Raw genomic sequence first — 12711 nt, forward strand, 5'->3', positions numbered from 1 at the left:
GTATTCTAGGAAGATGAATGAAGTTCTCCAAGTTATTTCAGGATAGAGTTGCCAGAGTTAAGATAGTATCCTTGTTTTGTATATCAAGTAAACATACATTTGATGAAAATATGGTTATGTCCTGTTTGCATTTGAATTTCAGATAAACAGTAATTTTTTAGTATGCACGCGGCACACTTAACGTTAAAGATTATATCGTGTTCATCTGAAATCCAGCTTTCAGAGGCAGTCTTATATTTCATCTGGCAATGCCACTCAGAGGTCCCAGCATATAAAACTGAAAACGGCAAGTGTCCTGGCTCTGTGCTGCCTGGCTGGAGGGTTTTTTTGTTTTGTTTTGTTTTGGTTTTTTGAGTTTGTTCATAAATTACCTGGAGGCAAGTTAAGAAGTAAAAATGACACCTTGAAAGTGAAAAGCAAATGTACTACTTTGATCATAAATACCTTAACACCGAGGTAGCCTTAACCCTGGCTGGCTCAGTTAGTGGAGTCTGTGACTCTTGATCTCAGGGTTGTAAGTTTGAGCCCTATACTGGGTGCAGAGATCACTTAAAAATAAAATCTTTAGGGGCACCTGGGTGACTCAGTCAGTTGAGAGTCTGACTCTTGATTTCGGCTCAGGTCATGATCTCATGGTTCGTGGGATAGAGCCCCACATCAAGTTTTGCGCTGACAGCTTGGAACCTGCTTTGGATTCTTTCTCTCCCTCTCTCTGTCCCTCCCCTGCTCACACATACACATTCTCTCTCTTTCTCTCTCTCTCTCTCAAAATAAAGAAACTTAAAAAATTAAAAATCAAGTCTTTATAAATATATACATACATACCTTAACAGTAAATTAATAGTCTTCTATTGCTTAGGGAGGGTTTCTTATAGTACATTAATAGTTAAATATACTGAGGTATCTGGGTGGCTCAGTCGGTTGAGCATCTGACTTCGGCTCAGGTCATGATCTCACGGTTTGTGGGTTCGAGCCCCAGGTCAGGCTTGTGCTGACAGCTCAGAGCCTGGAGCCAGTTTTGGATTCTGTGTCTCCCTCTCTCTCTCTGACCCTCCTCTGCTCATGCTGTCTCTCTCTCAGAAATAAATAAAACATTTAAAAAATTAAAAAAATAGTTAAGTATACTCTTTAACTAAAAGAGAGATTTTAAAATCAAGAAAACATGTAGGGGGACACCTGGGTGGCTCAGTCGGTTACGCGTCCGACCTTGGCTCAGGTCATGATCTTGCGGTTCGTGGGTTCGAGCCCCATGTCAGGCTTTGTGCTGACAGCTCATGTTCTGTCTCTGTCTCAAAAATAAACTATAAAAAAATTAAAAAAAAAAAAGAAAGAAATCCTGTAAGTTAGTGATGGTCAGAGCAGAAAGGCATGTAGCAAATTCCCGGTGTGTTATGTAGAATAAGACATTATTCTAGGGTGAAAAGGAGAATCAGAAGAGGTTTAGGAGTAAAATGAAAGGAGAGAATAAAGATTTATAAATTTCCTCAATTTAACTGAATTAATGGGAGGAACTAAAAAAGGAAATCTGTGGTAGAGGTTTTTGGACATTAGCGTAACCACCTTTGCCTAGGTACCGTCTCTGCAGGAAAAGCAGTGACAAAATGTCCACAGCCTTTATCTCGAATCCCGTCAGGGCAACACACAGTGAAACTCAGTTTTTGCCATTAGCCCGCAAGCCAGAGGACATAATTTTATGCCTTGGAGACTCACTACTATAACGCGGCAGCAGCAACACAGTTAGCAGTATTAAGTTCTGACTCTGGCATAGTTGTTAGGAGCATAGGTTCTACAGCACCTTGGCCGGGTTCGAACTCCAGCTCGACCACTTTCCAGCTCCATGGGAAGCTGTACCTGGAACCCCATTTTCTCATCTGTCACACAGGCAGGGTTGCTGTGAGTGTTAAATCTTGTAGTATATATGAAATATAATTAGGACATTACCTGACATAAATAAGCACTCAATCAATGTTAGATAGATGCTGAAAAAGGAATTAGACATCTAAGGCATGTCTTTCTTTTGCCTTAAAGAAGCTTGGAGTCTAGTCCAGTGCTAGCCAGTGGAATTTTCTATAATGATGAAATTGTTCTGCAATAGCCATGCGACACGTGTGACTACTGAGCACTTGAATGTGGCTTTTGCAACTAAGAAACTGAATTTTTAATTTTATCTAATGATAATTAACTTAGGTTTAAATAGCCACACGCGGCTAATGGCTACCATGTTGGACAGCACAGGTCTAGACGACTATGTTGGTGAGCTCGGAAATTTAGGTCAGCTACTATTTTCTTAACTACAGACTTTCAATCGTTCTACACCAATTTTTCACCATGGTAACTTTCTGCCAGTGTCTGAAGTAGTATATTATATTTGAGCTGGGTTATCCATGAATTGATTATTCAAATTCTTACCAGGCAGCTGAGGCTCCTACAGAGCAAAAGGCAATCCTGTTGTGCCTTCCTGGGAATACTTCAGATTGTCTCTTCTCTCTCTATATATCTTCACATTTTTCTTTGCTAGTAGACACGCCCCATCAACACTTAAATCTGTTAAGGGTCAGCCATCCAAAGCAAAGCAAAACCTCCTCCTCAGTCCCACAAGACCCTCCAGCCTCCACCCAGCCATCTCCCCACTCCTTGTTCTCAGCCAAACATCTTAAATTAGTGATGTTCACCATCTGTCTTTTCTCACAGTTTTTCACAATTCCTCACAACCAACCTGGCCTGATTTCACTTCCACCTCTGTGCTGAAATGACCTTAACAAATCATAAGTGACCTTCCTTTCACCAAATCTAATAGATACGTTCAGTTCTGTTTTACTCGATCTCTCAACACAGCAAACCACTGCCTCATACTTGAGATGTCCCTTCCCCTGGCTTTTCTGATGCCACATTCTCCTGTTTTCCCAACTTAACTTCTTCTTAGCCTCCTTTGCTGGTACCACCTATTCTATGACCCTTTAAGTTCTGACATGCCTTAGAGTATAGGCCTCAGCTTCCTGTTCTGATGCTATTTTCTACAGAGATCTAAGACAATCCCTACGGTTGACTGTCTCACCCCACCTTCTCCTGTGCCCAGGGACCCATACAATCAGCTCCTTGTTCATCTATATCCAGTTGGATGTCTCCCAGACACCATTTTTACATGTCCGAAACTACTTATGATCTTTTCCTCCCCAAACATTTCTCTTTCACTGTTTCCTGTCTCAGTAAATGGTACCACCATTCTACCCAGTTGTCCAAGCCAGAAACTGGTATTTTGAAACTTTACCGTTACTTACTCATGAATCTTTTTTCCCTCTTTTTCATTTGTTTTGTTAGACACTCCATGGAACTTTCAATATGAAGACTTGTATTTTTTTCACCATTGGAACATTTTTCTCTACTGTTACTGCTTTTTCCTTTCTTCCCTATTCTCTGGATTTTTTTTTTTTAACTTCCAGAACTCTAATTAGTTGGATGTTGAAACTTCTGCTAGCTGCCTGTCTCTAGCTGCATGAGTCTTTTGATACATACATATCAATTCTTGGCTCTTTCCGGAGAATTCCTCAGTTTGGTATCCCAAACCATCGTCCACTCATTGGCTGTGTCTTTTCTGCCATTTGTTCTTTCAGCTGATATTTGCTTGAATTATCATCTTTTTGTTTCCAAGATCTCAGCTGATTCTGTCAAATAATAATCTGTCCTGGGGCACCCGGGTAGTTCAGTTGGTTAGGCATCTGACTCTTGGATTTGGCTCAGGTCACGATCTCATGGTACGTGGGTTTGAGCTTCGCATCTGGCTCTGCACTGTCAGTACCACTGCTTGGGATTCTCTCTTTCTCTCTCTCTCTCTGCCCCTTCCCTGCTTGCACACTTTCTCTCTCTCTCTCTCAAAATAAACTTAAATAATAATCTGTTCTTATAATAGCCTACATTATTCTTTTTTCCCCCTCACTGAAACTATTTTGCTTCTTTTTTAATGTCTCTTGCTTTATTAACTATTTCCTTGGGTTTTAGTGCCTTTATCTACTAAGTGTGGTTCCCTTCTTCCTTTAAAGTGTGTATTTTAAAAAATCTTATAATACCAAATGCTGCGTATCTTCTTTTAAGATCACCTGTTTCCCTGTCTGTAACTGCCATTTCTGCTTGCCCTGGCCTGCCCAGGGATGGTGGGGAAGGGAGAGGACAAGAGCGTCAGTTATTCTTCTTAGTTGTTTCCCCTGGGTGTGGGCAGCTACTGGAGTACTTCCTTGTTTCTTTTCCAAAGCCCACACTTACCATTCTGGCCTGTTCAGACATGACGGCTATGTGCTGTTGCCACTGGGGGGTGTCTGAGACATGAATCCGCCAGTCGGCTCTTCTCACATTTCCCATAGCAACCTCTTTGGTTACTATAGGGCCCTGGTTACTCCTCATAATCCTTTATCATCCAAAACTTTTCCCATTTCCAATATCTCCGAGCTTGGAGCATACCTGGGGACATTCTCATCGTCAGCCACAGCCCGCTCCTGCGTGTTGTGGGTGCAGTTTCATGTGGCGATCAGATCCAGCCTGCATTCGTTCTTTTCCCCTATGCTCCTAAAAATCTGTTCTTTGCGGGGGATCTGAGGGCAGAGGGAGAAGCAGGAACATGTTTTTGGACCACCAGTTTGATCTGTTATTCAATCCATGATCTTTGTATGTGTTTTTACTTCTACTGATCTTTTACATCTTGAAAGAATTGGTTTCCCTTTGTAAATCTTCCTGAGTATTTACACTATGCTGAGATAATGCTATTTAATTTTTTTTTAGCACAATGGGACCCAAAAGTTTTCACAGCTTATGACGTTTTTCGTGTAAGTCTAATCACATCCGAGCTTATTGTACAGGAGGTAGAAACGCAACGGCATGGTATCAAGGCTGTCTTTGATCTAGAAGGCTGGCAGTTTTCTCATGCTTTTCAAATTACCCCATCTGTAGCCAAGAAGATTGCTGCTGTTCTTACAGTAAGTGTATATTTTAACTCTTTGGGGTAATAATTCCAAATAGATTTAAATTTAGTTATACGTTAGACAAAGCAAAGGGATAGTAGATTTATTAGAAAATGAAATAAAAAATTTTAAGTGATTCACATAATTCAGTGACACAAAGAGAATATAAAAGGTGATTGATTCATAAAATAAAAAATGTGCAAGAAACCAGAAATACGTTCAAGGTTCGCAACCACAGAATTTATACATTTAAACAACAATGTGGTAATTTTCTCTTTGTTATTAAATTTTTCTTCCTCAATTAAAAGGTTGACTGAAAACCATATTTATAGCAATGGTACAATAAAATGTAACATTCTTAGTAGGTATAAATTGATACAGTTCTTTCAGAAATTAAAAGCTTTTTAAGATGGCCATCATCTTTGACCCAGTAATACTACTTTTGGGGATAGCCAAAAATAATCTTCTATACCGTAAAGACTTTGTATATACTGTGTGCCAAGTACTCTGTTAAGTGTCTCAAGTGCATTACCATTTAATGGCCAAACAAGCATATGGCTATTATTTTCCCATTTTACAGATTAACCAGTGTCGGAGAGGTGACATAGCAATGCCCAAGCACACACATTTTGTCAGTAGTGAAGCAAGAATTCCAGTTCAGGGCATCTGAGTGTAAGAGCTCTGCTATTGCCTTATGTAAATGAAGATGGTTACTATAGCATCAAATTTTCTGGACGAAAATTAGCAACAGCTTATTTGTCCAGTAATAGGAAGCTGGTTACTTAAATTATGGTACATCCATTTAATAGATTATTGCAATGATATTAAAACTCATGTATTAAAACTTGTATTATGTCAATGAAACAAAACAGGGTGCAAATTATTTAGAGACTCTATTGGCAGTTATGTTTAAAATAAGATTATTCATAGAAGGAACTTGGAAGGAAGAGCTCCAAATTGAGAACACATCTCTAAAAGCTATGCATGGGGGGGGAAAAAAAAAAAGAATTTTTTATGACAGAAATTTGGGGAGAGAAATCTCTACATTAACAACACATTTTGGGTAGGAAAACTATTGGTGAAGTGTTTTTTATTTATTCTTAACTTTCTAAATAAGCCTATATTACTTTGATGTGAAAGACTTAACATGGGTTAAAAGTTTAAAAGTGTGTGTTTATTATTCTTTCAGCTTCTATGAAACTTTAATTTTTTCTCAAAATAAAAATTAGGGGAAGATGGCTAGCTCTAAATATCTGAGTGACTGGTTGGTTCCTTGAAAGAACATTTATACGTGATTGGGGAAGATACTTTCTGTGTCTAACTTACAAAAGACGTTAGATGTTTGTTAACATACTTTGTCTAAGCTGTAAGGAAAACCTGTTTCAGAGATTTTCCTGACTCTAGTGACTGTGAACTGTGAAGCAGGCTATCGTATTGATAGAATAAATAATTCTGAAAATAAAATCCCACCTTAGGTACTACACTAGGTACAGCAAGTATTCAAAGAAGGGGCTGCCCGACAGGAATATATATTCATTTATGCTTTGTTACTATATTTTATTTTCAAAAGGATTCCTTTCCATTAAAAGTTCGAGGTATCCATTTGATAAATGAGCCAATAATCTTCCATGCTGTCTTTTCCATGATTAAACCATTCCTGACTGAGAAAATTAAGGAACGGGTGAGTACAACATACTCAAGTCACCATTCTTCTGTACCAGACATTCCAGCCCTTTTTTACTTAAGGACTGCATCATTATCTCCCCTCTCCTCCTCACAATTAACCCAGTGTTTTCTAGTATTTTTCTAACAAACCAACTGCTTTTATAAATTAAAATTCCTTTTTAATTTTTGAAAAATCAAGGTGGTGAAACTGGAGAAACTGGGCCTCTCATTCATTGTTAGTGGGAGTGCAGAACTGTATATTTCCTCCAGGGGGCAGTGTGGTAATAGGTATCAAAATGACAGTCCTTGCACTTGTGGGATTTTATCCCACAGATAGACCAACACATTAGCAAAATTACACATATGAGAGGATTCAACACCACCAAGTGTTCATCATCAGGGAGCTGGTTAAGTAAACAGACACATCGACACAATGGAGTACGACATAATTTGCAGGGTGTATTGTAAAGTGAAATAGGAAAACGAAAAATAGTTTTTATTGTATGCCACCTTTTGGCTAAAAAGGGGAGAAATCAGAATCTCTAGTTATAGCTTCATTAAAAGGATATACGGGAAAGCAACCTAAATGGTTACCTGTATGTAGCAGAGTAGAGGTGTGGATGGGGTGGATGAGGGACCGGGGCATCTATGTATCTTTTATCTTTTGATTTCCAGCCATATGAATGTATTATCTGTGCAAGTAAAAAATAAATGTATTTAAATGAGACATGCATAACTGAAAACCATAGTACCCAAAGGTATGAGACTTACTGTCATGTTAGTTAAAGCAAAACAATTTGTTTTTGTTTTGTTTTTTTTTTAACCTATCCTGTGGAGGCTTATCTGAGGTGACTATCTAATGTCTTTAAGGATTTTTTCAAATATTAAAAATAAAATCTGAGTTCCCAAGATGGCAACCACTCTTCTACATGAATCAGTAGAGGATAATTTGTAGAGGTTATCCAGTAGGAATTTCTATCTGTCTTTAAGAAGAACCACATCTATGAAGATGACCGCTTTTCATTCTAGTATTTTTAGAAAAGTCAATTTTGGGGTGTTCATAACTGTGTCTCTTCAGTGTAGCTTGATCATTGCTGACCACCTTCTGTTTAATATATCTAAAAGTAAGTATTTCTATTTTGGGTTATATTCTGGACAAATAAAAGCAAAAATAACAATACACTCAACTCTCCTAGCAAATAGGAGAATATGAGCAAAAAAGAAAGGAAAATTTAAAAAATGAGAAGAAAGGTGAAGCATTTCAGTGAAAGTCAAATGACGTGAAATGGACTTGCCAATATGAGAGAAGTGGGGACCCAAGCCAGCCATTCTCCTCCTATTCAATATTTTCACAATATCCTATGAATGTTCTTATTTGCCACTTCCTGGGAGATGGGACAATTTCTTTTTAATTAGCTGATGATGTTTTGAACATTTCAGAAGAAACCAAGAATTGGGGCTCTGAGGTTCCTGAGTACAGGAGACTTGTTTTATTCTAATGTACAGATGAACATTTTACCCTAGCAGATGGAAAAAGGGTGTTTATTTGTTTTTAGCAACATGTGCTAAAGGTTCTAAGTCTTTATTTTAACTTTGTGGTATTATATGATCAATTTTTATGGTTTAAATATTTGAAAATTTAAGGTTCTCAACCATCATAATTGTCTCTTAATTTTATACTAGCCAAATTCTATCCATTAATTGTACCACGTAAATTACTCCCCATATACATAGCTGTGTGTGCAGATATATGCTTTTATTTCATATGAACTAATACCAAGTAGTACATTTTTATCATCTATAAAAGAGTCTCAGGATGTTAGATGTTCTGAATCACATGTACATTAGGGAACAGAATATATAAAATAATTTTATTTAGAATTTTTAAAAAATTGTTTTAATGTTTTATTTATTTCTAGGAGAGAGAGAGAGAGAGAGACAGCGTGAGCAGGGGAGGGTCAGAGAGAGAGGGAGTCACAGACTCTGAAACAGCCTCCAGGCTCTGAGCTGGCAGTCAGCACAGAGCCCGACGCGGGGCTCCAACCCACGAACCGCGAGATCATGACCTAAGCAAAAGTCGGACGCTTAACCGACTAAGCCACCCAGGAGCCCCAAATCTATTTTTTTAAAGTTTATTTACTTGAGGGGAGGGGGAAGGAGGGAGGGGCAAAGAGAGAGAGGGAGAGAGAATCCCAAGCAGGCTCTGTGCTGACAGCATAGATTTCACGAATGGTGAGATCATGACCTGAGCTGAAATCAGGAGTCACATGCTTAACTGACAGAGCCCCCCAGGTGCCCCTAAATATCTATTTTTGAAAGAGGATAGAATATCTTTTAATAAATCTTGTATTGTTATTAGAATACAAAGATGTATAAAAATCAGTAAGATGATTAGACTCCTAAGTAGCTCAATACAAACTTAAATAAAATTCTTACATAAGTAGAGAAATAAAGGGCATAGTGTCTATACATGCTCTCCTATCTGGAAAGTCATTAGAGTGCCTTATTTTGTATTGACTGTACATTAGAAATGCATCTAGTAAACTGAGAGGCTGGGGCATATCTTCTCAAACATTTTGGCTATTTCAGATTCATATGCATGGGAACAATTACAAACAAAGCTTACTTCAGCATTTCCCAGACATTCTTCCTCTGGAATATGGTGGTACAGAATTCTCCATGGAGGACATTTGTCAGGAGTGGACAAATTTTATAATGAAGTCTGAAAATTATCTCAGCAGCATTTCACAGATCAGTCAATGAGAAGAAGTTATTTAATGTGAATGACTTCTTAATTAAAAATACATGAGTGAGATCCTACCTGGTTATATGAATGAAAGAAAAAGAACCTTTTTAAACTAATTAATGCTTTCTCTCTGATTGATCTAAAATGTAAAACTCTTCTGACATGAGCAACATGGGTATTTGGAAAACTGCTTTTTAAATGCATTTTGTTTATCTTTCAGGTAGTTAAATGTTAGTACATCTTGAAAGCATAGAAGAGATTCCTGGTTTTTGTATTTGAAAGTTATCTCTAAAAGTGGCTATCATGTTCACCTTTGTATGTTTCTGAACAGTTTCATTTTAAACAAGTTATTTGACTACATTGGTTTCATAATAAATGTACAAGTAGTCCATGAAAAAGAAGTATTGGTACAAATCAACTGATGATAAAAATCTGTCAACACTCATCTTGGATGGGTGTAAGATTCAATTATAATTCAGATTACAATCTGAATACAGTTTTACAGAGTTATTTCCACAGGCCAGCAAGACAGTTCATCTCAGGGAAGTTCTATTTCAGCATATTTGCACAATAGAAACTTTTGATTGAAGAGTCTAGATGCTATAAACTATTGTATGTCGCATCTAAAGGTCTCTATGAAATTACTCATGTTGATACAATTGATAATCAAAAATAATTCAGGAAATATTTAAGGCATAGCTGATGGCTTCTTAATAACTATTTATGCATTTTCAAACAAAGCAAGAATGTAATTTTGACTTCGGTTTTTAGTTATCTTACCAAGATTACATATGGAATTAGAAATGGAATAATATTTAGTAGTCATTCATGGACTCTACTTTTAATTGAACAACAACACAACTACACAAAGGAAAAGAAATGTTTACATTTTAAAAATCACTGTCAGTTACACCTGGAACTTTTCAGATTATGAAATAATTTAACTTTTACTATATATCAGAGTATTCTTGCAATTCTATAATTCATATTTACTTAAAAAACAGTAGTTAAAAGTGTGCTATTTATATTATAGCTTATATCATAGAATGTTTAATTTATTAAGAAAGATACAATGTCAATATAGCTTTCAATTTATGTCACTTTAATAGTGTTTCATAAATTTAAAATTTTTAAGTTTGAAAAAAAAACACAGGGTGCAAATTTGTTAGACATTTGTTCAGCTTAGCTGGGTTTCAACATTCATTATACTATAGTATCTTTGTGAAAGGATGCATGAAGGGTATTTTTCTTTACAAGAAAATATTCTAATCAGGTGAGCTGAAAATTGTGATTCTCTGTACATATGTCTATGAAAAAATTGAGAGCAACTGTGAATGTTCTTTAGAGAACAAATATTGACTTAGCATTGAGAAGCTAACCTTACATTATACGTTTTATTAAAACACTAGATCATGCCTGTTTTCTAAAAAAATTACAGTCTTCTTAAAAAATCATATAATTTACAAAACTGTATAATTAAAAATAATAGCAGCATAAAATCATTGAAAAACAATAACAACAACAAAAAGCTCTGGTTTACCCAACTTTTATTTTTCTGTAAAGGAGGTTTATATCTGAGTTGCACTTCATTTACGTTTGAGTACTTAAAACACTTACTCATGACTCTGTGAAGGAATGATTACTTTAGCATGTGAATAAAGGATAATATTTAAAAATGTTAAATGTGATTCCCTGGTGATGTTATTAACAGTAAATAGAATTAAAATATGTCAGTCAGTAGAAGTGCATTTCATGATGGGACTTTGACATTTTTTTTAAATGCAACAATTCACTGAAGAACATTAAAAGAACAAGGTGAAATGAGCAGGCAATTTTGTGAAGGTGGCAGGATAAATAACTATCAAACTGTCTATATTACTAAGTTACTGTATATTACTTTATATTACTATATATTACTTTACTGTAATTGCAGCAGAAGTGCCTTTTACAAGGTTAACTCTAAACTTAGGCTCATTATGTTACTGAGCTGCAAGATAGTTTGTTTTACTTTTTTTTAAACTTTAATGTTTTATTTATTTCTGAGAGAGAGAGAGACAGCGTGATCAGGGGAGGGTTAGAGAGAGAGAGAGAGAGAGAGAATCCAAAGCAGGCTCCAGGCTCTGAGCTGTCAGCACAGAGCCTGACGCGGGGCTCGAACCCACGAACGGTGAGATCATGACCTGAGCCAAAGTCGGACGCTTAACCGACTGAGCCACCCAGGCGCCCCAATTTATTTGTTTTAAAATAAAGATCTTTTACATAAACTACAGCTGTTTCTTTTTCATTTTTAAATACAAATATTAGGTGTTCATTTTCAAAAACTACTTTTCCTCACAGGTAAGCTTAGGAAAGACTCACCGAATCTGGTTGTCCAATACCCAGATGCTAGTTTTCCTTTGTAAGTGTTCGTTGCAGGCTGGTTTTCTGGGCGGGCCACTTAGGTCAGCACCATCTTTCTCCAATGTCTTTTGCTGTCCTTAAAGGCACCACAAACTAATTTCATGACACGAAGCCATGCAGACTTAGGTTAAAACTTATAAGTGAAATAAAGAGTGTGCTACTTAATCAGATAATTTAATTTTGAAATGAAATCTGTTAGCCTGGATCATGATTTTATTTGTCAAACTATACATTTTTCTTGCAGAAATAACACTGAAGTCATAGAGCACATAGTATCTTTGCTGCTCACCTGAATGAAGCCTGTAGCTCACAAAACAGGTCAAACATGCAAACCAGCCAGAAGCTCAGGACACTAGTAGGACGGTGGTGTCTGAAACACTCCTTACCGGCCTTATATGTTGAATTTTGCCACATCTAGACACTGTGGAGGATGCAGAGGCAGACCTAGAAATGATGGTAATATAACTGGGGTTGACATTAGTGCGTCTCCACTGATTTTCTGGTGAACAAGGTGTCCTCCTACCCACCCAGTATGCACTTGACCACTCTCTTCCCCATCCAAGCTGACCACATGGATGTATTAAATATCTACTTTTGGTAGCACTGTACACGGAGTTAATAGTATAGCGAATAGAAAAAGTAACTAGATGCTACCTAGAAGAGAGAAAACATATCTCCCAAATAGCCAGGTAAAGTGCTACTGCACGTCAGTGTGAGGGTCATGAGGAGTCTTCCAGAAGCATGCTTTGGCAGGAAAGAAAATTTCCATGTGGAGTAACTGAGGAAGTGTTTTTGGATGAGGCACAATTTGAAGCAGAACCTTTGAGAACTGACTGCCCTAGACAACAATGAGAACTGAGGAGAGGAAGGATATTCCAAGAAAAGAAATAGCATGGGCGGACTTAGAGATGAGAAGGAACAGGTCATGTCTGAGAAATGGTAAATAGCACT

General features: G+C 37.1%; 1 protein-coding gene and 1 long non-coding RNA gene across 2 annotated transcripts in view; one reads left to right on the forward strand and one right to left on the reverse strand.

The window, feature by feature from the left end:
• The window catches only part of LOC144221330 (gamma-glutamyl hydrolase-like), a 44762-nt gene that overhangs the window by 1955 nt on the left and 30096 nt on the right, over window positions 1-12711 (forward strand). The window lies entirely within an intron of this gene.
• Window positions 4979-12711, reverse strand: part of LOC144221331 (uncharacterized) — an 8127-nt gene continuing 394 nt past the window's right edge. The window contains exons 2-3 of the long non-coding RNA XR_013332036.1: window positions 12050-12204; window positions 4979-7306 (exon numbers count right to left, since the gene is read on the reverse strand). This is a non-coding gene — a long non-coding RNA (uncharacterized LOC144221331). The remainder of the gene's footprint in view (window positions 7307-12049; window positions 12205-12711) is intronic.

Source organism: Crocuta crocuta, unplaced genomic scaffold (genome assembly GCF_008692635.1).
Source record: "Crocuta crocuta isolate KB4526 unplaced genomic scaffold, BGI_CrCroc_1.0 scaffold20, whole genome shotgun sequence".
Lineage (NCBI taxonomy): Eukaryota > Metazoa > Chordata > Mammalia > Carnivora > Hyaenidae > Crocuta > Crocuta crocuta.